At 37.9% G+C, this 26,219-nt stretch overlaps 1 long non-coding RNA gene across 1 annotated transcript in view; it reads right to left on the reverse strand.

The window, feature by feature from the left end:
• Nucleotides 1–396: 396 nt before the first annotated feature.
• Nucleotides 397–26,219, reverse strand: part of LOC117097447 — a 104,817-nt gene continuing 78,994 nt past the window's right edge. The window contains exon 4 of the long non-coding RNA XR_004442938.1: nucleotides 397–493. This is a non-coding gene — a long non-coding RNA (uncharacterized LOC117097447). The remainder of the gene's footprint in view (nucleotides 494–26,219) is intronic.

Below are 26,219 nucleotides of genomic sequence, written 5' to 3' on the forward strand. Positions count from 1 at the left end.
TTGGTGAATTGTATCTTCCAATAAGTTATTCAAAGTAAGAAACTTGGATTTTTCTCAATTGCAAGGAGCCCTCTTGCTTAGACTGTTGAACATTTTACACTGGAAATTTGAAGCCAGGTAAAACTTTCCTATTTCTTTTGGAATCTGACACTACCCAGTTTACCAAGAGATTTGCCAAGATTTGAAGAACCTTTCTATGAACCTCGGGAAATTTCACGCTAGTGCTGAAACCGGAAACGAGGCACATTTCACCAGGTGTCAGATTTCCTTCTGACCAGCTAGCCAGGCTCTTCCCCCAGGTTATATTAATTATTTCCTGCCTCAGGATGCGAGAGAAAGATTAACTGGCCTCACACACTACCAAATAAAATATTTCCAAGGAAAAAGGAGTCTTACCAAATACGTATCTGAAGAAGATGACTTCACGATATCACATCATTTTTATCTGGACTCATTATTTAACCAGTGGCTTTGTTACAACACAGATAGTGTTCTGTGAAGACGAAAGCACAAATGGGGATTAAAAGTATATTACGAGTGTCTAATAATGATAACAACAAGATCCGCAGTAATAGCTTCAGAAGGAAAAGAAGGAAGGAGTGAAGAACTTTTGAAGATGTTCTTAGTAAATTTACCAGTGCATTCAGTGACCCAATAGAGTTCTTGATGTGGAAGAGGAATTCAGAAACAAGCATGCAACTTATAAACTTTTACAATATTAGTACACCTAGGCAGGCCATTTTGTAAGTCTTTCCTTCTTTTCAAATGAATGAGACTTTTAATGTGATATTTATTTCTTAAATGTGGAATCTGGGCTTCCTCAGCCTCGGCATTATTGACATTTTGGGCTGGATGATTCTCTGTTGTGGAGGCTCTGTCCTGAGTATTGTAGGATGTTTAGCGGCATCACTGCCTTCTATTCACTAGATACCAGAAGCACCGCACCCCCCACAAGCCATGGCAGTCAATACCCATCTCCAGACATTGCCAAATGTCCCCTGTGAGGCAAAATTGTCCCGGTTACAACCATTTGTTTAAATCTTGTGTGCCCTATGTCTCCAGATGTTCCACATTCTGTGATTTGTGTGTCAGTTTTGTTTGTTTGTTTGTTTGTTGTCCCATGCATTCAGAGTACTTTATATGTATCAAGGCTATAATTGCTCAACATCTCCAAGGAACATCTAGAAACAATGACAGAATCTATGAGTTTGAAGAGACCTTAGGAAAAAGAGGATCATAGCAACAGTAGCAGCAGTAGCAACAAACTAATTTCTGAAGTTCAAACCTATTAATGAGGAAACAAAAAAATGCCCTAAAAAGAAACTACAAATATCAACAATCTCTTGACATTTCTGAAGGGCCAGCATGTGAAAATGATCGCTAGCTTTTTCAACAAACTACTATGTTTGTGATGTCCAGTACAACAGTCACTAGCCTATTGTATTTTGTGATTATTTACATTGTATTATGTTGTGATTATTTATGTTGTATTGGGGGGCTATTCACATTAAAATTTAAATTAAGTAAAATTAAATAAAATGAAAAATTTCAGTTCCTCAAGTCACCAGTGCTCAAAGCCAAAAGCAGCTGGTGATTACCCTATCAGATGATGCAGATAAAGAATATTTCCATCAGGGGAAAAAGTTCTGGCCAATGCTGCTGAGAGTGCAGACGCAACAGGTAGAAATTCCAATAAGACAAGTTTCAATTTTATATATACATATTTAAGAAAACATTTAAAAATGAGAGTTTTGCAGCAGTTATTCTCTTCAGTAAGGTTTGAGTAGATACCAAGAAACAATTCTTGCTGAGTAGACTGGTGCAGTGGATGAACCGAATCCTCTAGCCCAGACCGAGAAGGCCCTGGTACAAGTTTTTATAATGTTTTAATGTAATAAAATTTTCAAAATTTCTAAATACAACCCCATGAAATTGAAAGAAACATTCATATTTTAAAATTGGTACATTTCAAATATTACATAGCTTCTCAATTAAGACAATATTTGCAAAATGAAGACTGCTTATTTAACATTTTCCCCTGTGGAGACTCCAGGGGCGGAGCAAGATGACTGAATAGGAACAGCTCCAGTCTCCAGCTCCCAGCGTGAGCAATACAAAAGACAGGTGATTTCTGCATTTTCAACTGAGGTACAGGGTTCATCTCACTAGGGAGTGCCGGACAATCGGTGCTGGTCAGCTGCTGCAGCCCGACCAGCGAGAGCTGAAGCCGGGGGAGGCATCGCCTCACCTGGGAAGCCCAAGGGGGAAGGGAATCCCTTTTCCTAACCAAGAGAACTGAGACACACAACACCTGGAAAATTGGGTAACTTCCACCCCAATACTGTGCTTTACCAAGGGTCTTTGCAAACGGCACACCAGGAGATTATATCCCACACCTGGCTGGGAGGGTCCTACACCCGTGGAGCCTCCCTCATTGCTAGCACAGCAATCTGCGATCTAAGGGCAAGGCAGCAGCAAGGCTGGGTGAGGGATGCCCGCCATTGCTGAGGCTTAAGTAGGTAAACAAAGCCACTGGGAAGCTCGACCTGGGTGGAGCCCACAGCAGCTCAAGGAGGCCTGCCTGTCTCTGTAGACTCCACCTCTGGGGACAGGGCACAGCTCAACAACAACAACAACAAAAGCAGCAGAAACCTCTGCAGATGCAAACGACCCTGTCTGACAGCTTTGAAGAGAGCAGTGGATCTCCCAACACGGAGGTTGAGATCTGAGAATGGAGAGACTGCCTGCTCAAGTGGGTCCCTGACCCCTGAGTAGCCTAACTGGGAGACATCCCCTATTAGGGGCAGACCAACACCCTACGCCTCACACGGCGGGGTACACCCCTGAGACGAAGCTTCCAAAGCAAGAATCAGACAGGTACACTCACTATTCAGCAATATTCTATCTTCTGCAGCCTCTGCTGCTGATACCCAGGCAAACAGGGTCTGGAGTGGACCTCAAGCAAACTTCAACAGACCTACAGCTGAGGGTCCTGAATGTTAGAAGAAAAACTAACAAACAGGAAGGACACCCACACCAAAACCCCATCAGTACATCACCATCATCAAAGACCAAAGGCAGATAAAACCAAAAAGATGGGAAAAAAGCAGGGCAGAAAAGTTGGAAATATAAAAAATAAGAGTGCATCTCCCCCTCCAAAGGAACGCAGCTCATTGCCAGCAACAGATCAAAGCTGGACAGAGAATGACTTTGACAAGTTGAGAGAAGAAGGCTTCAGTCCATCAAACTTTTCAGAGCTAAAGGAGGAATTATGTGCCCAGTGCAAAGAAACTAAAAATCTTGAAAAAAGAATGGAAGAATGGACAGCTAGAAAAATCAATGCAGAGGAGGCCACAAACTAACTGACAGAGATAAAAACCATGATACGAGAAATACGTGACAGATGCACAAGCTTCAGTAACCGACTCGATCAACTGGAAGAAAGAGTATCAGCGATTGAGGATTAAATGAATGAAATGAAGCAAGAAGAGATGTCTAAAGAAAAAAGAGGAAAAAGAAACGGACAAACCTTCAAGAAGTATGGGATTATGTAAAAAGACCAAATCTACGTCTGATTGGGGTGCCTGAAAGTGAGGGGGAAAATGGAACCAAGTTGGAAAACACTCTTCAGGATATCATCCAGGAGAACTTCCCCAACCTAGTAGGGCAGGCCAACATTCAAATTCAGGAAATACAGAGAACGCCACAAAGATACTCCTCCAGAAGAGCAACTCCAAGACACATAATTGCCAGATTCACCAAAGTTGAAATGAAGGAAAAAATCTTAAGGGCAGCCAGAGAGAAAGGTCGGGTTACCCACAAAGGGAAGCCCATCAGACTAACAGCAGATCTCTCGGCAGAAACTCTACAAGCCAGAAGAGAGTGGGGGCCAATATTCAACATTCTTAAAGAAAAGAATTTTAAACCCAGAATTTCATATCCAGCCAAACTAAGTTTCATCAGTGAAGGAGAAATAAAATCCTTTACAGATAAGCAAATGCTTAGAGATTTTGTCACCACCAGGCCTGCCTTACAAGAGACCCTGAAGGAAGCCCTAAACATGGAAAGGAACAACCGGTACCAGCCATTGCAAAAACATGCCAAAATGTAATGACCATCGAGGCTAGGAAGAAACTGCATCAACTAACGAGCAAAATGGCCAGTTAATATCATAATGACAGGATCAAGTTCACATATAACAATATTAACCTTAAATGTAAGTGGACTAAATGCTCCAATTAAAAGACACAGACTGGTAAACTGGATAAAGAGTCAAGACTCATCAGTTTGCTGTATTCAGGAGCCCCACCTCACATGCAGAGACACACATAGGCTCAAAATAAAGGGATGGAGGAAGATCTACCAAGCAAATGGAGAACAAAAAAAAGCAGGGGTTGCAATCCTAGTCTCTGATAAAACAGACTTTAAACCATCAGAGATCAAAAGAGACAAAGAAGGCCATTACATAATGGTAAGGGGATCAATTCAACAGGAAGAGCTAACTATCTTAAATATATATGCACCCAATACAGGAGCACCCAGATTCAGAAAGCAAGTCCTTAGAGACTTACAAACAGACTTAGACTCTCATACAATAATAATGGGAGACTTCAACACCCCACTGTCAACATTAGACAGATCAACGAGACAGAAAGTTAACAAGGATATCCAGGAATTGAACTCATCTCTGCGCCAAGCAGATCTAACAGACATCTACAGAACATCCACCCCAAATCAACAGAATATACATTCTTCTCAGCACCACATCGCACTTATTCCAAAATTGACCACATAATTCGAAGTAAAGCACTCCTCAGCAAATGTACAAGAATAGAAATTATAACAAACTCTATCTCAGACTACAGTGCAATCAAACTAGAACTCAGGACTAAGAAACTCAATCAAAACCACTCAACTACATGGAAAATGAACAACCTGCTCCTGAATGACTACTGGGTACATAATGAAATGAAGGCAGAAATAAAGATGTTCTTTGAAACCAATGAGAACAAAGATACAACATACCAGAATCTCTGGGACACATTTAAAGCAGTGTGTAGAGGGAAATTTATAGCACTAAATGCCCACAAGAGAAAGCAGGAAAGATCTAAAATTGACACTCTAGCATCACAATTAAAAGAACTAGAGAAGCAAGAGCAAACACATTCAAAAGCTAGCAGAAGGCAAGAAATAACTAAGATCAGAGCAGAACTGAAGGAGAAAGAGACACAAAAAATCCTCCAAAAAATCAATGAATCCAGGAGTTGGTTTTTTGAAAAGATCAACAAAATTGATAGACCGCTAGCAAGACTAATAAAGAAGAAAAGAGAGAAGAATCAAATACCTGCAATAAAAAATGATAAAGGGGATATCACCACCGACCTCACAGAAATACAAACTACCATCAGAGAATACTATAAACACCTCTACACAAATCAACTAGAAAATCTAGAAGAAATGGATAATTTCCTGGACACTTACACACTTCCAAGACTAAACCAGGAAGAAGTTGAATCCCTGAGTAGACCAATATCAGGCTTTGAAATTGAGGCAATAATTAATAGCCTACCAACCAGAAAACGTCCAGGACCAGATGGATTCACAGCTGAATTCTACCAGAGGTACAAGGAGGAGCTGGTACCATTCCTTCTGAAATTATTCCAATCAATAGAAAAAGAGGGAATCCTCCTTAACTCATTCTATGAGGCCAACACCATCCTGATACCAAAGCCTGGCAGAGATACAACAAAATAAAGAGAATTTTAGACAAATATCCCTGATGAACATTGATGCAAAAATCCTCAATAAAATACTGGCTAACCGAATCCAGCAGCACATCAAAAAGCTTATCCACCATGATCAAGTGGGCTTCATCCCTGGGATGCAAGGCTGGTTCAACATTCGCAAATCAATAAATGTAATCCAGCATATAAACAGAACCAAAGACAAGAACCACATGATTATCTCAATAGATGCAGAAAAGGCTTTTGACAAAATTCAACAGCCCTTCATGCTAAAAATGCTCAATAAATTCGGTACTGAGGGAACGTACCTCAAAATAATAAGAGCTATTTATGACAAACCCACAGCTAATATCATACTGAATGGGCAAAAACTGGAAGCATTCCCTTTGAAAACTGGCACAGGACAGCGATGCCCTCTCTCACCACTCCTATTCAACATAGTGTTGGAAGTTCTGGCTAGGGCAATCAGGCAAGAGAAAGAAATCAAGGGTATTCAGTTAGGAAAAGAAGAAGTCAAATTGTCCCTGTTTGCAGATGACATGATTGTATATTTAGAAAACCCCATCGTCTCAGCCCAAAATCTCCTTAAGCTGATAAGCAACTTCAGCAAAGTCTCAGGATACAAAATTAATGTGCAAAAATCACAAGCATTCTTATACAGCAGTAACAGACAAACAGAGAGCCAAATCATGAATCAACTTCCATTCACAATTACTTCAAAGAGAATAAGATACCTAGGAATCCAACTTACAAGGGATGTAAAGGACCTCTTCAAGGAGAACTACAAACCACTGCTCAGTGAAATCAAAGAGAACACAAACAAATGGAAGAACATACCATGCTCATGAATAGGAAGAACCAATATCGTGAAAATGGCCATACTGCCCAAGGTAATTTATAGATTCAATGCCATCCCCATCAAGCAACCCATGAGTTTCTTCACAGAATTGGAAAAAACTGCTTTAAAGTTCATATGGAACCAAAAAAGACCCTGCATTGCCAAGACAATTCTAAGTCAAAAGAACAAAGCTGGAGGCATCATGCTACCTGACTTCAAACTATACTACAAGGCTACAGTAACCAAAACATCATGGTACTGGTACCAAAACAGAGATCTAGACCAATGGAACACAACAGAGTCCTCAGAAATAATACCACACATCTACAGCCATCTGATCTTTGACAAACCTGAGAAAAACAAGAAATGGGGAAAAGATTCCCTATTTAATAAATGGTGCTGGGAAAATTGGCTAGCCATAAGTAGAAAGCTGAAACTGGATCCTTTCCTTACTCCTTATACGAAAATTAATTCAAGATGGATTAGAGACTTAAATGTTAGACCTAATACCATAAAAACCCTAGAAGAAAACCTAGGTAATACCATTCAGGACATAGGCATGGGCAAGGACTTCATGTCTAAAACACCAAAAGCAACAGCAACAAAAGCCAAAATTGACAAATGGGATCTAATTAAACTAAAGAGCTTCTGCACAGCAAAAGAAACTACCATCAGAGTGAACAGGCAACCTACAGAATGGGAGAAAATTTTTGCAACCTACTCATCTGACAAAGGGCTAATATCCAGAACCTACAAAGAACTCAAACAAATTTACAAGAAAAAAACAAACAACCCCATCAAAAAGTGGGCAAAGGATAGGAACAGACATTTCTCAAAAGAAGACATTCAGACAGCCAACAGACACATGAAAAAATGCTTGTCATCACTGGCCATCAGAGAAATGCAAATCAAAACCACAATTAGATACCATCTCACACCAGTTAGAATGGCAATCATTAAAAGTCAGGAAACAACAGGTGCTGGAGATGATGTGGAGAAATGGGAACACTTTTACACTGTTGGTGGGAATGTAAACTAGTTCAACCATTATGGAAAACAGTATGGCAATTCCTCAAGGATCTAGAACTAGAAGTACCATATGATCCAGCCATCCCATTACTGGGTGTATACCCAAAGGATTATAAATCATGCTGCTATAAAGACACATGCACACGGATGTTTATTGAGGCACTATTCACAATAGCAAAGACTGGGAATCAACCCAAATGTCCATCTGTGACAGACTGGATTAAGAAAATGTGGTACATAAACACCATGGAATACTATGCAGCCATGAAAAAAGATGAGTTTGTGTCCTTTGTAGGGACATGGATGCAGCTGGAAACCATCATTCTTAGCAAACTATCACAAGAACAGAAAACCAAACACCGCATGTTCTCACTCATAGGTGGGAACTGAACAATGATATCACTTGGACTGGGGAAGGGGAACATCACACACTGGGGCCTATTATGGGGAGGGGGGAGGGGGGAGGGATTGCATTGGGAGTTATACCTGATATAAATGATGAGTTGATGGGTGCTGATGAGTTGATGGGTGCAGCACACCAACATGGCACAAGTATACATATGTAACAAACCTGCACATTATGCACATGTACCCTAGAACTTAAAGTATAATTAAAAAAAAAAAAAAGAAAAGAAATGCTTTTAGTTAATCTATAATCTATAGAAACAATGCTTATCAATGGCTTACTGTCAGTAAGTATGTGGGTAAATCTGTTCGAGGCTCTTAGCTCTGAAGGCTGCGAGCCCCCTGATTTCCCACCCCACACTCTAAAAAAAAATAAAATAAAATTTTCCCCTGTGCTAAGACCTGTTCACACCTTATCTGCCTTCCAAAATAAAGTATATATTATTATGTCAGTATTCTCAAGTGAATTCCGGCCACTTATAAAATACGAACCTTGGTTGTATGCTATTTCAGTTCATACAATATCCAAACTCAAGATTTAGTTCTGTATTATGCGAAATGAAAAACAAGGACTCAGGATGCTCAGAGCATGAGAGGGTCATCAGAGTGAAAGTCAAATGCTACGCCAGCTTGACAAGGAAGATATTGCTCTTATATGCAGCAAAACAACTTCCAGTTAAAGAAAGAAGTCCTCTGGATGGCATTTGAAATTCAGGTGATAATTGAGGCTAAATTATCCTCTAAAAATACTCCCCAAAACGAAACAAAAATGCTACATATACAGTTGACCCTTGAAAAACATGCATTTGGACAAGCTGGGTCCACTTCCACATGGATTTTTTTCAATAAATATATTGCAAAAAATTTTGGAGATGTGCATCAATTTGAAAAAACTTGTAGGTGAACCAGGTGCATATCCTAGTACTATCCAAGAAATTAAGAAAAAGGCATGTCAGGAATGCACAAAATATATGCAAGATACTAGTGTACTTTATCATTCACTGCCATAAGATATACACAAATCTGTTATAAAAAGTTAAAATTTATCAAAACACACACATAGACAATACATTCAAAGGTGAGAGAAATATAAACAAAGATGTAAAATTAAATCATAACTGCATAAAATTGATCGTAGCACATACTGTACTACTGCAATAATTTCGTAGCCATCCCCTATTACTATTGCAGTGAGCTCACGTGAGTATCTGCCTAAAACACCATGTGATGCTAATCATCCCCACGTGAGCAGTTCCAATCCCATACTGCAATAAAAAATGATCTCTTGAAGTTCTCGCATATTTTCCATCATGTTTAGTACCATAGTGTAAACCTTGAATAATATTATGGGATCCATAGGAATTGCCAACGGTGAGGCTGGAAGTGCCCATTAGAAGTAGATTAAAAGTCATGACATTGCAAAATAGAGCTGAATTGGTTAACATGTATCGACTGCAGATTGAGGTCTGCAGCTGCAGTTATGGCCATCTTAGAAGATTCATCTTGTAAACAGACAATGTAAACTTATAGTATGGAATACAGTACTGTAAATATATTTTATCTTCCTCATGATTTCTTAATAAGATTTTCTTTACCCTAGCTTATTTTATTGAAAGAATACAGTATAGAATAATCATACAAAATACATGTTAATCAACTGTGTTATCGGTAAGGCATTCTGGTCAGTTAAGTTTTGTGAGTTAAAAGTTATATGTGGGTTTTTGGCTGCATCAGAGGTTGACATTCTTGACTCCCAAGTTGTTCAAGAGTCAGTTGTACTTCTCTCTTTATTTATGATCTTTTTTCCCCAAAATACAAAGTCCATTCACAAAGTATGCACACATGCATGTGCATAGTTTACAAATCTAATTCACTGAATTCCAGAGAATTAACTGGTACTTATTGAGGACTTTATTTTGTTTTTATGATTTTTATTTATTTTCCCTTGTACTATTGGTAAGACAAAAAGAAGACACAATTCCTGCCCTCTAGGAAGTTTAGTGGTTTAGGTGTAATGTAGTCACACACAAACACAATGAGAGACTATTTGTAGGTAATACAAACACACAGGACAATTAGAGTTGACACAGTAAAGAGATTGCTACAGCTACAGGAGTCCATGGAGGCTTCGTGGAGGGCATGAGAGGAGTAGGGCTTAGATGCATGGATGAAGAAGTGAAAACCAAACTCTGGATGAAAAGCAGAATGTGCAAAAGCAAAATAATATCCCATTGCAAGCAAAGACGAGATCTGTAGATCTGGACTAGGATAGGGAAATGATAGTTGAAAAATGGAGCAGGGTCCAATAGTGTGTGGCCTTAAAAGCTAGGTAGGGGATCATAAACCTGATGTGTTAGGAAACAGGATGTCTTTACACTCTTGTTTAATTAAGTGTTACAATGAAATAGAACCTAGGAATGTCACTTGGCATAGACCATAGAATTAAGTTGAGGATGGTTGGAGGAGAGTGACTACTAAAGGGTGCCTAGTCATAAGGCTATTACAGGGAATCGAGTCATGACAAAATGAGTGCTGGGATTTATTTGTGGATGATGGCAAAGGCTGAGGAGGATCATTTTAGTAATGAAGAATATTAAATATTGGTATTGATTAGGGTCAGGAGCTTGACATATCTACTGGCTAAATTCACATATAGGCTTCTCTAAAAAGAATATAGTAGCCTGCCCATTTCTCAAAGAATCTTTCAGCCCCGTGGTGCTCTGATCCTTACCAAAGGAGAATCAGAGAGGAATCAGGTTCTTTCTTTTCTCCGTCTTTATGCTGCCATTCCTCGCTGAGCTGCTGGCGTGCTGGAGCAGATCATATACTTTCTCTGTGCCTCAGTTTTAGCATGGACAAAATAGAAGTTGGTTTGTTACCCATCTCACAGCAATGCTGCTGAGCTTGTGAAATATTGGACCCTAGGAAATATTAGACATTTGGGAGAAAAAAAAACTTGTCATAAATAGGAGACAGAGACCACCTAAAATTAGTACAGACTTTTACCTTTGAGAGCTGCGTATTTCTTATCCAGCAGGTACCCAGAATTCATCATGGACAAATATATTCACGCACACAAACTCTGAACAGTAGAGAATATTAAAGTCCACATATCTTCTAACGTTCCAGGATTGTAATGATGAGTTATAAACATGAACTTTAAAAAATATATAGTCAAAGTAATTTTTCTATGCATTTAGTACTCTAGAAAGGAATATGTGAAATGAATGTTAAGACAAAATGACAGATATTCATGAGCAGTTGTTAGAAAGTGAGAAGAAGTAAATCATTTCTTTATAACCAACACCACTAAAAACCAATTACCATCTCCTGGCCATCAAACGCAACACTCCCAACCTAGGAGAGGACTACTGTATTATTGTATGGCACTAAGAGGCCACACAGGAAATACTACACTCATGGTTGGAAGATACTAATGTCAAATAAGGAAATTTCTCAGAGGATATCTAGTTCAACCCCTTCACTTTAAGTGGGGAAGAATCTGATGCAGTGGATGATTAAGTGGCAAGTCCAAGGTCCCCGGGTGATTGGTGTGAGGGGCAGAAGTGGAATCCTCGGTCCAGGGACACACTGCTCACTTTTTGTGCCTCAGAATTGGCCTGGGTGCCATATTGAGCAATCATGGATGTGCCGTTCCTGAAAGTGATATGATTTCTCCCTCTGAGGTTCCAACCTTGCCAGAAGACCAAAAGCGAACAGTGGCAGCAAAGGGATGGAAAAGCAAGAGTAAGACAAAGACATGGAACATTCAGATTAAAGCTCCCCTCAGAGGAGGTCTGGTTATCTCTACTGCTTGTCCTCATTACAAATATCTAGTCCTAGCGGCCTGCAGGAAGGAAAAGGAGGAGTTACATCACAACTTGTATTAGAGATAAAATATCTGCTGGAGTAAAACATAAAGAATCTTAAGGGGGAAATTTCTCTTTTTGGTGTATTAGAAAATATGAAGGGATGCTACTGAGAAGTCAGAAATAGGGACAAAAAAATGAAATGAAGAGAGCAAGCTTAATATCAAGACTTCGGAGAGTAGAATGTTGTGACAAAGAGGAGAAGAGAAACTGTATCATTGGATTCACATGTTGGGCATGAGAACGAATCTTCCAAATAAGGTGAATTAAGATCTTCTGAAAAAAATTAATCGCTGGCTTCACAGAATACTAAGAAAGCTTCACAAGTTATTGATACCCTTGGAGTGAGATAAGGGGCGTCCATCATCTAACAGAGATTGTAACTCTCTGTTGACTTGGCATGACAGTAGTGTAGCAGCACAGCAGTGTGCAGTGTCTGAAGGAGAATTTGCTTATGTTTCCTGAACCCACCAACTTCTGCCACTTTTGCTTATTCACTTGAACCAATAATTAGAGAGACAAATAATAAAGCAAAAGAAAAAAGAAAAAATTGAGAGAGACAGAATCTCTACCTGGTGATTTTGATTCCCTGAGAAGGATTAAGAACATCCAGACACATGGATGTTCTTTGAATTTTCTTTGAATTTTTTCTTTGAATTTATTCTCATGGCATAGTAAGAAAAAGTATTTAGAGATTGTTGAATAACCACTCTTTTTTTCAGAGGCATATCACCTAGTATATGGAATATAGTCAAAGCGTGCTTTGTTATGATGAAAGGGTGAAAGTGTTATTGATATGCTTATTTATAGACTTGACGACCTGATCAAAAAAGTATTAACTTGAAATTTGAAAAAGAGAGATAATTACTCAGATAAATTGATAAAGATGGAAACTATCAAAAGCAAGAGATAACATATATGAAAAGTATTAATTCAAGAGAAAAGTAACAAGGAATAACATTAAGCAATATTAAGCCCTGAATTCTTCTATTCTAATGTACAGAAGATGCTATGGTAAAGCAGGCTTGAAATTTTTGCAAAAGAGACTACCTAAACCTTGTATACTAATAAAATTTTAAACGTAGCAATGAACATTGTGTTTACCAAATCAGACCTATCAGAAATGGTAAGAGTATGGAACAGTAGAAGGAGACACGCAGTTGTACAAAATTTCATTAGCTACCAAGGTAAATTGGAGAAAAGGCCATTTAGGTGAAAATTTGAAAGAGAGAGAGAAAGGGAAAGAAAGAATTTAGCAGTGTGAGGACGCTTTTGATGTGGAATGACTACTTGTCCTTGGCCGTCTTAAATTTCATCTTAAATGTTTCTTCCAAGTGTAATTGCTAGTAATGTATCTTTCCACCTCAAAAGTGTCCTGGTTTGAATAAAATGCATGTGGCGTTCCTAGCTAATGGTAAATATAGACTGTAAATTTGGATTACATTTGTAAATGCATAGTATGTTAATTTTTTTAAAGTGCTGTGTTCAAACCTAGTTTTTATGCATTTTTAAAAAGACAAACTAGAGTAACCCAGGCTAGTAAAGAGCTGTGAATTATGTCAGAAGAAAATCCATTTAAGGGCCGGGCGCGGTGGCTCAAGCCTGTAATCCCAGCACTTTGGGAGGCCGAGGCGGGCGGATCACGAGGTCAGGAGATCAAGACCATCCTGGCTAACACGGTGAAACCCCGTCTCTACTAAAAAATACAAAAAACTAGCCGGGCGAGGTGGCGGGCGCCTGTAGTCCCAGCTACTCGGGAGGCTGAGGCAGGAGAATGGCGTGAACCCGGGAGGCGGAGCTTGCCGTGAGCTGAGATCCGGCCACTGCACTCCAGCCCGGGCCACAGAGCGAGACTCCGTCTCAAAAAAAAAAAAAAAAAAAAAAAAAAAGAAAATCCATTTAAGAACTAAAACAAGAAAAGACTTCAGTCTAGCATGATATTATCTTTATTCTTTTAGTAAGAGTTTCAGAAAATAATGATGATTCAGCTTCATCTTAAACAGTGTGGTAGGGAGATCTTTGATTAATGGATACAATTTATGGAAAGGCAGATTTCAGTAGATTGTAAACAAGTTCTTTCTAGAAGTTAGAGCTGTTGTTAAAAGGAATTAACTACTTTGACAACTTACGACAGCTCAATTGGAGGCTGGATTTCTGCCAGTCATGGATGATACAGAAGGAAATCTCATTTTCCTGGAAGTCTGGACTAAAGTACTCTCAAGATTTTGTGTATCCACAACGTAAGTCTTTCGCAAATGAATAGTGTGCCTGTTCTTTGAGCTTTCTGTATTACAACAAAGGCACATGGCCAATATCCACTTAGAGATACAGACTCATAAATAAATAATATTTATTGTTTATAAATTTATAGGCAAATAATATTTGTTAAGCACCCACTTTATACCAGAGTCTTGCACATATAGCACTATATTTAATCTTCATAATAAGCATGGGAAAGTCACTGTTAACTCTTCCTAACAGATAAGGAAGATGAGGTTCTAAAGGCTTTTGATGTTACCAAAGCTACTCAGTTAAAAACCGGGAGAACTAGAATTCTAATACACTGTGAAATCAGTCTATTGAAATCAACTTTCATTTTGTGCACCTAACACCCTAGCAGTGGGAGAAATTTCTCCTGGGAGAAATGCTGAAATGCTGTATTGTTTCATTTTTCTGCATTTCCCTTAAAATTTCTACAGCTTAGCTGTGTGCTGCAGAAAATTAAATATCAAGTGATACCAGAGGAATGTTTTCTAGAGTGTCTTCCTCTCCGACTCTGTGTGTGTGACCTCTTTTGGTGATCCAACACCTTTCTCGCCCCTACAGCTAAAATTAAAGCAGTGGAAAGTGTTTGCCTCAAAGTACACGTTCTCTTCATGAAACACAACTGGGCTTAAAGGTCAATAGATTAACAAGGGAACATAGATAGTGTTTCTTATCTGGTGGGCAGAGTGATGGTACTAGCACTGGCATTTGGGGAATAAGAGAAAAAGAAGTTTTGGGGGTAATATGATGGAGAACAGGAATATTATGTGAGATGAGAGAAAAATGAGGGGGTAGATGAATGAAGCAAGGGAAGTGTTTGAAAGTCACATTCAGGCTAACCGCAATCCAGAGAACATCAATGCCATGATTTAGAAATTACTTGCCCTAGAACCACTGCAAAATAATAAATAATATCAAACTTCATAGATATGCAGCATTTTTGCTTTATGGAACATGCGCAGTTGTATTATCTCATTGGATTGTCATAATATTTATGGAAAATACACATAATTGTCTCCCATTTTACCAAAGAGGAAACTGGGCTCCAGAGACATGAATGACTCACCAATGTCCATAAATCAGGAGCAGTACACTAATGTTGTTTTTCTACTACATTCCCTTTATTCTACAAATATAGTATGTGCTCCTTCGAAGAGTAGTTCTGCCTGATATGAAATTGCATATAAAAATAAAAATTTTGATTCTTTACAGAAATTCTAAGCCCAAACTTGTTTATAAAAGGACATGGGTGCCATCTCTGTTTTTATACTGTACGTAATTTTTAAGCTGATGTTTCTTTTTTCTGTGTATGGTTATTCACAGTGAATAATTCCATTTGGTGATTTCAGATTAAAATCTTAAGGACTGTATGGTGAAAAAAAACTGAAAGGAAGTGTAAGATTATCTTTCACTCAGGCTCGTGACCCACTCATTTCAAGGTGATCTAACTCTAGGCTGCCAAGCCAATCTTGGCCGGTTTTTATTTTTGCTATTGAACCAGGTCATCTGAAGTATTCCACACCAGGGATCAAAGAAAGTCACACTTCTTTTGTCAAGATGAGCTTTATGGAGCAAACCGGCCATTGAACTGCTTTCACAATCAAGAAGTCATTTGTCTGCCAGGCAGTGTGATTTGTTGAGTTGAGCCATATGATTTCCAGTAATTTTTTTTTCAAGATTTTCTTTTAGTCCTGAAACGTCTTGTAAATATCAACACAGGTAGCAATATACACAGCAATATAGCACTGTATTTAATCTTCACAATTAGCGTGGGACTGTTAACCCTTCCTAACAGATAAGGAAGATGAGGTTCCAAAGGCTTTTGATGTCACCAAAGTTATTCAGTTAAAATCTGGGAGAACTGGGATTCTAATAAATATACTGTGAAATCAGTCTATTCAAGTAAACTTTCATATTGTGCTCCTAACACCCTAGCAGTGTACCCTCCTGGGAGAAGTGGTGATAGTTATTTATACCTGTTCCTTTGCAAAGGAAAAAAAAAAAAAATTGGAGTCATTGGCCTACACATTGACTGAGACACAACACAAAGGACTTTGAGCGAGTTTAGTTAGCTTTCAAAATGAGATGAATGGAGTCAAATTAGAAGGGTTTTTTTGTTGTTTTTGTTGTTTTATTTTGATTTTTCTGAGTTTATTCTGTCATGTGTTGAGCCTTCTCAAGTTCTTCACATGGAATCATTTGAGAATCAGTGGGGCTTACCAAGCCGGATTACATTGTTAGAACTGGAGAACTGGAAGAATTAATTTGCTTTAGGAAAGCTTTCAGGGTACACCAAAGATGGGGCTAAGAGATGTAGCTTTATCTTGGCATATCTTATAATGGCTTTTCCACATGCATGAATGTATTATAAGCAAACACAAAAACACTCCTCTCCTTATATTGTATTGATTCAGAGATGACGGAGGGAACTGCAAATTGCCCACCAAAATATATACTCTCCTTTGTCCATAACATAAGCCCATGGCTACATTGCTACACTGCTCTGTGGCCTCCCATGCAGTTAGATATGGCCATGAGATCAATTTCCCACAAATGGATGTCAGGGGAAGTGATGTCTGCCATTTCTAGATCTGAATTTTAAAAATATGTTGTGACTTCTCTACCCTCTCTTCCTCCTACCTGCTGGCTGGTACTCAGGATGTGATGACACCTTTATTTGATCATGCAAGCATGGAAAATGCCCAGATGATTGCAGATCTGCCTCTGTAGCTTAAACTGGTCACATTTTACTGGAAACCAAAATAGACTTCTATCTTCTTTAGAACACTGAGTTTAGGGCCATTCTGTTATAGCAATGTGACCTTTACCCTAATTAAAACAGAGGCTGACTAAAAAGTTCATGAGCCAATGACTAATATCTCCATAAAGGAAAATATAATAGCTTACATAAAGGCCAAGATTCAGAACAGCAGTAGTATTTCCAACTTACTATCAGAATTCAAACAGAACTCAGTCCTCAAAGCTAATACAGTATATACAAAGAGGCACCCTGATTCTTCGCAGGTTTTGCATTTCTTTTCTTCCCCTAGAACTGCATCCACTTTGAAACATACAGCTCATGGTTTGTAGAATCCTCCATTCCTGGGTATGTCTTGGTCATCTGTTCTAAGACTATATGCTATACTTCGCCAGATGCTAGAAACAGCACAGTGACCCAGTCTTCAATGGAGACATTAACTAAATTGAAGGCGATGGCATAGAACATCATTTTATAATAAGGTTTCTTTAAATGAGTATGTGCCAGGTATTTTTTAGCGGAAGCAGAGGAATGTCCTAGAGTTATAAAAGTACTGAAGTCCTGTTACTTACATGTAAAACCCGACAAAATCACTTCTTGTGCTCTAAATTGCATGAGGCAAGTTAATTCAACAGTTTTCAGTCATCCACTCAGTGTTGGGCACTGTACTGGGTGTTATAGGGATACATGGATGAATAAAACACTGACTCTGTCTTGAAGAATTTATATATACATATTACAACTTAGCCAGAGAAGAGCCACATGTCAATCACCACATCCCAACTCTGACATCAAAACCCCATCCCTGTTGCCCTACTCTACTTTTTTGTTCTCCATAGCACTTTCTATCTTTTGACATATTATATAATTTACTTATCGTATTTATTGTTTTCTCTTCTCGCCACCACCACTAGAATTTAACCTCCAGAAGAGAACACCTCTTGTTTTGTTCACTGAGTTATCTCAAGGAGCTAAAACAGTGTCAGACAGGCAGTAGCCCTCCAATAACTATTTGTGAAATAAATGTCACCCAAAGGGTGACGGATTCAAGCACCAGTGTCACATGACACAGACATAGGACAGATTGGGAGGAAAATTACAAACACAGAAGTAATAGAGTACAAGCAGTCATATGAACTCTCTAATTCTGCAGTTTAGATCTGAGCCATCATTAGTCTTTATGTTTCACAGCTGACATTCCAGTAGAGAGGGTTTCTCACTCCGCAATGCATTTATGTAGCAATGGAAGCTTCCTGGTTGAAGAATAAGCCATGTAAGAAGGGGGTACCTGTTCAGCCTGTGACTGATGTCCTGTTTTTTGGTAAATCTAACACAAACCTGCTGAGTTACCAAAAATGAGGAGGATATGAGCCTTCAGAGTGATTCTAATCTTCTTCTCATTAATGAATTTACAAATAAATAATAAATCAAGAATGATTTTAGTTTCCATAGCCTACTAATACTTGAGCAATAGTTTTTAGACTGCTATAGGACTTGTTTGAGGGAAACAGAGAAAGAGTTAAGAAACATTAACTACATCCTGTTTCCTGACCCCATACTGAAAGCTACCATTCCTACCATCATGGACTATCTGGCTATTTTTTATGGAAAAAGACCCACTTCACTGCCAGGATACTGAGTGCCCCAAATTTAATGTTTGTATGAGAGAACTAGCAAAATGCTGATAGTGATGCTTCCTTTTTTATTTCATTCTAGAAACTTCAGTGATCTGCCAATATAACAAGAACGGTAGGAGGGACTATACTTGAAGATGTTACAATATCAGATCAAAGAAAAATGATGACCTGTGTAAAAGTAACATCAAAAGGAATGAATTTCATTTTGATTTCCAGAAATCAAGGAATAAAATATACACTGAAGTTGATTAACGATTTTCAGTGAGTTTAGCACCAGTATTGGGTATACAGATAAAAAATAGTTTTCATCCTTTTTGCTAATACCAAACCTTAATTTTATCTTTGCTTCCTTTTTCTTGGTTTCCTATTTCAATCTCCACCATTACATTTTCCACTGTGACCATAGCAAGGAGGGCAAAGTGGTTGTATTACAAAAAATTCTGGAGGTAGATATTTCCCTTACAGGGGTAGAAGGGTATAATTTGTATGAGTAAGGAAGTTCTTGGGTTGTTTTTTTCTTTTTTTTTACTCAAAAAACAACTGAATCAACCTATTTGGGTGCAAAAAATAAACCCCCCTCCCAAGGACGTGATCTGGAAGCAGATTGTAAAACAACAAGATAATCAGGTTGGAAATTTAAGATCCTGTTGTCAGCACAGGAGAGAAAATAAGGGAGACATGCACAATAAGATGTGAGAAGATTTTGGAAAGAGATGAGGACCACCAGTATAATGAAAGTGATAGCCAATAAGAAATATGACCACTGAGAGTGTCCTCATGATGGGAGATGCTCAAGGCATTGCTACAACACTAATTTTTGACATCGAATTTGAAACGAATGTATGCTTTATTGATTAAATAAACTCACTGATGTGGTTTGGCTGTGTCCCCACTCAAACCTCACCTTGAATTGTAGTTCCCACAATGCCCACGTGGGAGGGACCCGGTGGGAGGTAATTTCATCATGGGGGCAGTTACCCCCATGCTGCTGTTCTCGTGATAGTACTGAGTTCTTACAAGATCTGATGGCTTTATAAGGGGCTTTTCCCCCTTTCTCTCGGCACTTCTCCTTGCTGTCTCCATGTGCAGAAAGACATGTTTGCTTCCCCCTCCACCATGATTGTAAGTTTCCAGAGGCCTTCCCAGCTATGCTGAACTGTGAGTCAATTAAACCTTGTTTCTTTATCAATTACCCAGTCTTGGGTATGCCTTTATTAGCAGTGTGAGAATGGACTGATATACTCACTAACCATAAATGTTTAGTAAAACAAATGCTTTACACCAATAAACTTGTATTAGTGTTGAAATTATTTTCTTCTCTGTTACAGTAACGCTCTACTCTCTTCAAACTTTCAGAAAAGACTCTTCTAAATCCTACATCTTGAGTTTGTCGTATGTAGCAGTCATGAAAGAAGAGGAGGGGTGAGTGAAAACAGCTGCTGAGAAGGATTAGCAATGTATGAGGCAGACTATGGGATGGTGTGACTGGAAGAATATAGAAATTAGTCAGATTTCTCACAGAGACATGATCCATCTCGGATATGAAAGTAAGGCGTAACCCCCAAAGATTAGAGAACATATGGGTTTTCTGAGTTACAGCTGGGCCTCTCATCTGGAATTGCTATGAGCACTGGTGCATACTCACCAATGTTCTGAACCAGTCAATACCTAAGCTCTGAGCCAGAAGTATACCCTTACCATGGGGGCAAAACAGTCGCTGAATGCGCCATGGAGTTCTGTTACACAGCAATTTGGGGATGGTGGCAGCAACTCCCTTACCAGATCAGTATTGGGATATAGTTTCAGGAATTTTTCCTTGTATCTTAACTTATATGTTGTAATTCCAGTCTTGCCCAGGATTCCATGAACAATATTTCTTGTATAACCAGGTAGAGTGAATTTTGCCCTTTCCAGTTAGGAATCTTAAAAAATATCCTAACCCTGAACTTTTTGCATGAGATAAATCTCTTTTTGGTCATTAGGCATGATGGAGGCAGAAGCCCAGGTCATTGCATTTCTATTATTGGCAGAAACTGTGGAAACTGAGATTCACATGTAACATTTTTTAAACAATGCACCAGGCCGAGACAGGGAGATCACGGGGAGGCCAGGAGTTGAGATCAGCGTGGTCAACATGGCAAAGCCCTGTCTCTACCAAAAATACAAAAAATTAGCTGGGTGTGGTGGCACATGCCTCTCATCTCAGCTACTCGGGAGGCTGAAGAATGAGAATAGTTTGAACCCGGGAGGTGAAGGTGCAGTGCGCCAAGATCATGCCACTGCACTCCAGCCTTGATGACAGAGCAAGACTCTGGCAAAAAAAAAAAAAAAAAAAAAAAATCTCTGCACCAGAGAGAAGCCTTCCCAACATGCTAATATGAGAAGAAGTCCTGTCCCAGGCTTATTTTCCTCCACCAAGTTCACCATGTTTACACAGCCCACTTTAAAAAACATTGTAAAATATGACCTCCTCTAAGCCATTTCAACTACATATGCTACTTCCTACATTTTTTCACCCTTCTGCTTTTATTATAACATTTCTACAATTTCATGGTGTAAAACTGTCATATTTGGTTCCATAAGCACAATTCCCACAGTTGCTGAGCATTAGTTTAATGTTTAAAGGGATTCGCTCCTCACTATGACTCCATTTATCTTCACTTCTAAATTCCTATTTTGGTTGGCTGAAGTCTGTCCTCTGGTAGTTTTTACAAGAATGTTTATGGAAACAATATTTCTTGATTTCTTGTATGTTTGAAAATATTTTTCCTTGTTTTTTATTACCACACAGTGGTTCAGCTGCACATAAAATATGACGATGTTCCTTTCTATTAAAACTTTGTAGACATTGCTCCACCGTTGCTAGCGCTGGAAGCGGTTCTAAAGTCTGGATCCAAACTTACTGTTTCTCTGCCATAAACATCAGGTTCTTCTTTTCTTTTCTTGCCTGACAGTTCACAGGAGTGTTCCGATATGATTATGCTCAGGAAAGACCTGAAGTTGATCAATTAGTTTCAGTTTTTTCTCTGACATGTTCTGCTCTCAATTGTTAGGATATCTTTCATTATTCCAAGAAAGATTTCTTTGAATTTACTGGTAGAAATTTTACCTTTTTACTGTGTATTATTTTTACATCTGCTGAGGCTTTATAGATTTTCACATTTTCTCACTAATTCTTTGAAACTTTCTCTTTTTCCTACTTAATTCTGCTCATTTTCATCAAACGTCTGCTGTCCTAATTGTGTTCTCAGCTGCTTCCAAAAATACTATTTTTAAGGTGATTTTATTTCTCTCTTCAATTTTTGTTTTGGTGGTGGTGCAATTGGATATGATTTTTACATTTACTGAATAATTAATACATGAATAATGTTCAAAATTTAGGCAGCAAAAGGTCTACTCTCCTGAGCCCCAATTCTAGTGCCCTTCCCTATAAATAACAAATGCTCTTCTATATCTTCTTCCATGTATAAGCAACAAAAATACTATTTTTCTTTTTTACACAAATAGTGGCACACCCTATATATACTGTTCTGCATTTTGATTTTGTTTTATTTTTAAATGTATCTTGGAGCTCTTTCCATATTAATATATAAAGAGATTATTTTCTTCTTCTTTCTTTGTTAGTTCTTTCTTTTTTCACACTTGTTGACATTCTTTTGTATTATAACTTATTCAATCTCTTATAGACAAATATTCAAGTTATTTTTATTCCTTTGTTATTATAAACTATATTGTACTAAATAACTTTGCAGGTATGTTATTTCACACATCTGCGTATGTTTATTAGATAAATTCTTAAAGGTGTAGTTGCTGAACTAAAAGGTATTTGCATTAGTAATTAGCATAAATATTGCCAAGTTATGATCAGTAAGAACTGTTCTAATTCACACTCCCACCAGTAGCATACTAGTTTTCTCACGCCCATGCTAAGACTATGTATTATGAAACTTCTACTCTTTGCCAATCAGATAGGTAAAAGGTATTACTTATTGTTGTGTGTATTTGCGTTTCTCATATTATGTGTGAGTCAGGCACATAGCTGCACATTTAAGATTTGTATTTTCTTTTCCTTTCATTCTTATTTATATCCCTAACCCAGTTTTATTGAGTTATTGGTCTTTTATTTTCTGTATATATTATGGAAATTATACAAAACAAATTTTTTTGAAAGTTTCTTGCTCATCTTTTAATGTGGTTAATGATAATATTTTAAGTAGATTTTTATCCTGAATTATCTTTTTATGGTTATTACAATTGGTATCTTACTTAAAATTCTTGTCACTCTAATATTATTATTATTTATTTCCATGTGACTGCTTTTCTGCAAATGCAATCTGTTCAGTAATGCATCTTTTCTCCAATGATTTGAGATGCTACTCAAGTGCACTGAACTGTTTCTGGACTTTTATTTCTGTTCCATTGAGTTATCCATCCATTTGTTTGCCATTACCACACTGGTTTGATTTACGTCACTGTATGATATGTAATTCTTCTTATTCAGAATTTTCTCCGCTTGTTTATTTTTTATATGAAATCAAAATTCAAGTTGTTAAGATCGCTCAAAATCATCTTAGTATCTCATTGTTATTATGCAATAGCAATTAAAGTTAACACATTAATAAAATTGTTATTTCTCTTATATTGAATCTTTCAATCCAAAAATATTATGAAGTTCTTTGTTCAAGTCCTTGTGTCACTCAGGAGTGCCTTAAGTTTTCCTTTATAGAGATATAGAGATACATATTATTTCTCAAATATATTCTTAGGTATAAGAAATCTCTGTCCAATCATTAGAAGACTACTAAGGTAACCCAACATAGACTTTAGTAGCCACAGCCAACATAGAACACAGACTTTATAGAATTAGTTCATGAAAGTCATTCAGGAAACAAACAGCACCAATAACAAACACCGAGGAGTGAGCAGAATCTAATTTTCATAATTAAACATAATATTATTTTAAATGTCCAGTTTTTAACAAAAATTTTAGTACACAGAGACATTGGCAAGTATGGCTTATAAACAGGAGAAGAAAAATATACCCAATAGAAACTATTCCTAAAGAAATGCAGATATTATATTTACTAGATTAAGACTTAAATTCAAGTATTTTAAATAAATTTGGAGAACTAAAATAAACCAGGTTTAAAGAACTAAAGAAAAATATCAGAAGTATGTCTCATCAAATAACGAATATTCATAAAGTGATAGGAATTATTTTTTAATGAACAAATAAAAAATCTGGAGCTCAAAAGTACAGCAAATAAAATAAAAGTTTACTAGAGGGCCACAACAGTGGATTTGAGCTGGTAGAAGAAAGAATGAGCAAACTTGAAGATAGTTCAGTTGAAATTACCTTACCTGAGAAACAGAAAAAGAATAAAGAAAAATGCACGGATCCACAGAGACCTGCGGGGCACCATCCAGCATACTAACATGATTGGAGTCTCAGAATGAGCAAAGATGAAGAAAGGGATAGAAAGAATATTTAAAGAAATAATGGCAAAAAGATTCCCAAATTTAATAAAAAAGTAATTTTCACATCAGATACATTCTTCATGAACTCAAGATAGGATAAATTCTATTGAATTTACACCTGAACACATCATAATCAAACTATTGAAAGGCAAAGGTAGTGAATCTCAAAAGCAATAACAGAGAAATAACTCATCGCCTATAAAGGATTTCCAATAAGATATCAACTGATTTCCCACGTGAAACTATGGAGACCAGTAGGCTGTAGGATGACATATTCAAAGTGCTGAAAGAAAAAGACTGCCCACAAAGAATTCTACATCTGACAAAGGTGTAATTTTAAAAACAAGGAGAAATCAAAATATTCTCAGATAAATAAAAACGGTTGCTAACAAAACTTCCCTGTATCTTACTAGACAGTAAATTATATCTTCATAAAGAAACAAGGGCTGGGCGCAGTGGCTCACACCTGTAATCCCAGCATTTTGGGAGGCCAAGATGGGCAGATCACAAGATCAGGAGATCGAGACCATCTTGGCTAACATGATGAAACCCCGTCTCTACTAAAAATATTTTAAAAATTAGCCAGGAGTGGTGGTGGGCGCCTGTAGTCCCAGCTACTTGGGAGGCTGAGGCAGGAGAATGACATGAACTCAGGAGGTGGAGCTTGAAGTGAGCCAAGATCGTGCCACTGCACTCCAGCCTGGGCAACAGGGCGCGACTCTGTCTCAAAAAAAAAAAAAACAGTCACTTCTGAGGTGCTGGCTTTTTTTTTTTTTTTTTTTTTTTTTTTGAGACGGAGTCTCGCTCTCACCCAGGCTGGAGTACAGTGGCCAGATCTCAGCTCACTGCAAGCTCCGCCTCCCGGGTATCCTTATAAAAGTAGGAAATGTGGACACAGAGAGAGAGAGATATGAGGAGTGCCATGTGAGGACGTGGTGAGAAGGCAGTCATCTGCCAGCCAAGGAGAGAGACCTCAGGAGAAACTAAAGCTGCCAATACATTGATCTTGGACTTCCAGCCTCCAGAACTGTGAGCAAAATAAATTCTGTTGTTTAAGCCAAAAAAAAAAAAAAAAAAAAAAAAAAAGGAAGGAACGAGGGAAACTACATAGGTAAATATAAAGGACAGTACGGGCTGGGAGTAGTGGCTCATGCTTATAATCCCAGCACTTTGCGAGGCCAAGTTGGCAGGATTGCTTGAAACGAGGAGTTTGAGGACAGCTTGGGCAACAAAATGAGACTTTGTCTTTGCAAAAAGTACATAAGTAAATAAATAAGCCAGACATGGTAGTGTGTGCCTGTAGTCTCAGCTACTTGGGAGGTCAAGGCAGGAGGATCACTTGAGGCCAGGAGTTTGAGGCTACAGTGAGCTATGATCTTGCCACTGCATTCCAGCCTGAATGATAGAGCAAGACCAGATCTCTAAAAAACTTTTAAAAATGAAAGGCAGTATAAGTGTATTTTGTATGTATAACTCTTTTTTCTTGTATGACTTAAAAGACAACGTTTAAGAATAAAGAATAATTATAAATCTGTGTTGATGGATATTCAATGTATTTACTTCACAATAATAGCAAAAAGGAGAAGGGAGGTAGGAATGAGGCTATATATAAGCAGACATATTGTATGCTATCAGACAAACAGAATTGTAATACTTTAGATGTTAATTGCAATGTCTAGGACAACCTGTAAAAACAAGTCAAAATATATAATAACAGAAACAACAAGGGAATTAAAATAGTACACAAGAAAGTATCTATTGAAAACAAAAGGGACAGTAATGAAGGAAATTAGAAAGAAGACATATACAGTAAACAAAAAGTAAAATGGCAGATATAAATTATATTAGTAATTACATTAAATTTAAATGGATTAACTGCTCCAATAAAAAGGCAAAGATTCACAGACTGGATTAAAAATATGGGCCAACTCTATGCAGTATGCAGTAGACAAACTATTCTTTTTAATTTTTTTTCTTTTCAACTTTTATTTTAGATTCAAGAAGTACATGTGCAGGTTTGTTACACGGGTAAATTGTGTGTTGTGGGGGTTTGGTGTACAGACAATGTTGTCACCTGGGTAACCAGCATCATACCTGATAGGTAGCTTTTTGATCCTTACCCTACTCCCACTCTTCACCTTTAAGTAGGCCCTGGTGCATGTCGATCCCTTATTTGCATCCATGTGTACTCAATGT

This window comes from Trachypithecus francoisi, unplaced genomic scaffold (genome assembly GCF_009764315.1).
Source record: "Trachypithecus francoisi isolate TF-2019V2 unplaced genomic scaffold, Tfra_2.0 Lachesis_group15, whole genome shotgun sequence".
In the NCBI taxonomy this organism is placed as follows: domain Eukaryota; kingdom Metazoa; phylum Chordata; class Mammalia; order Primates; family Cercopithecidae; genus Trachypithecus; species Trachypithecus francoisi.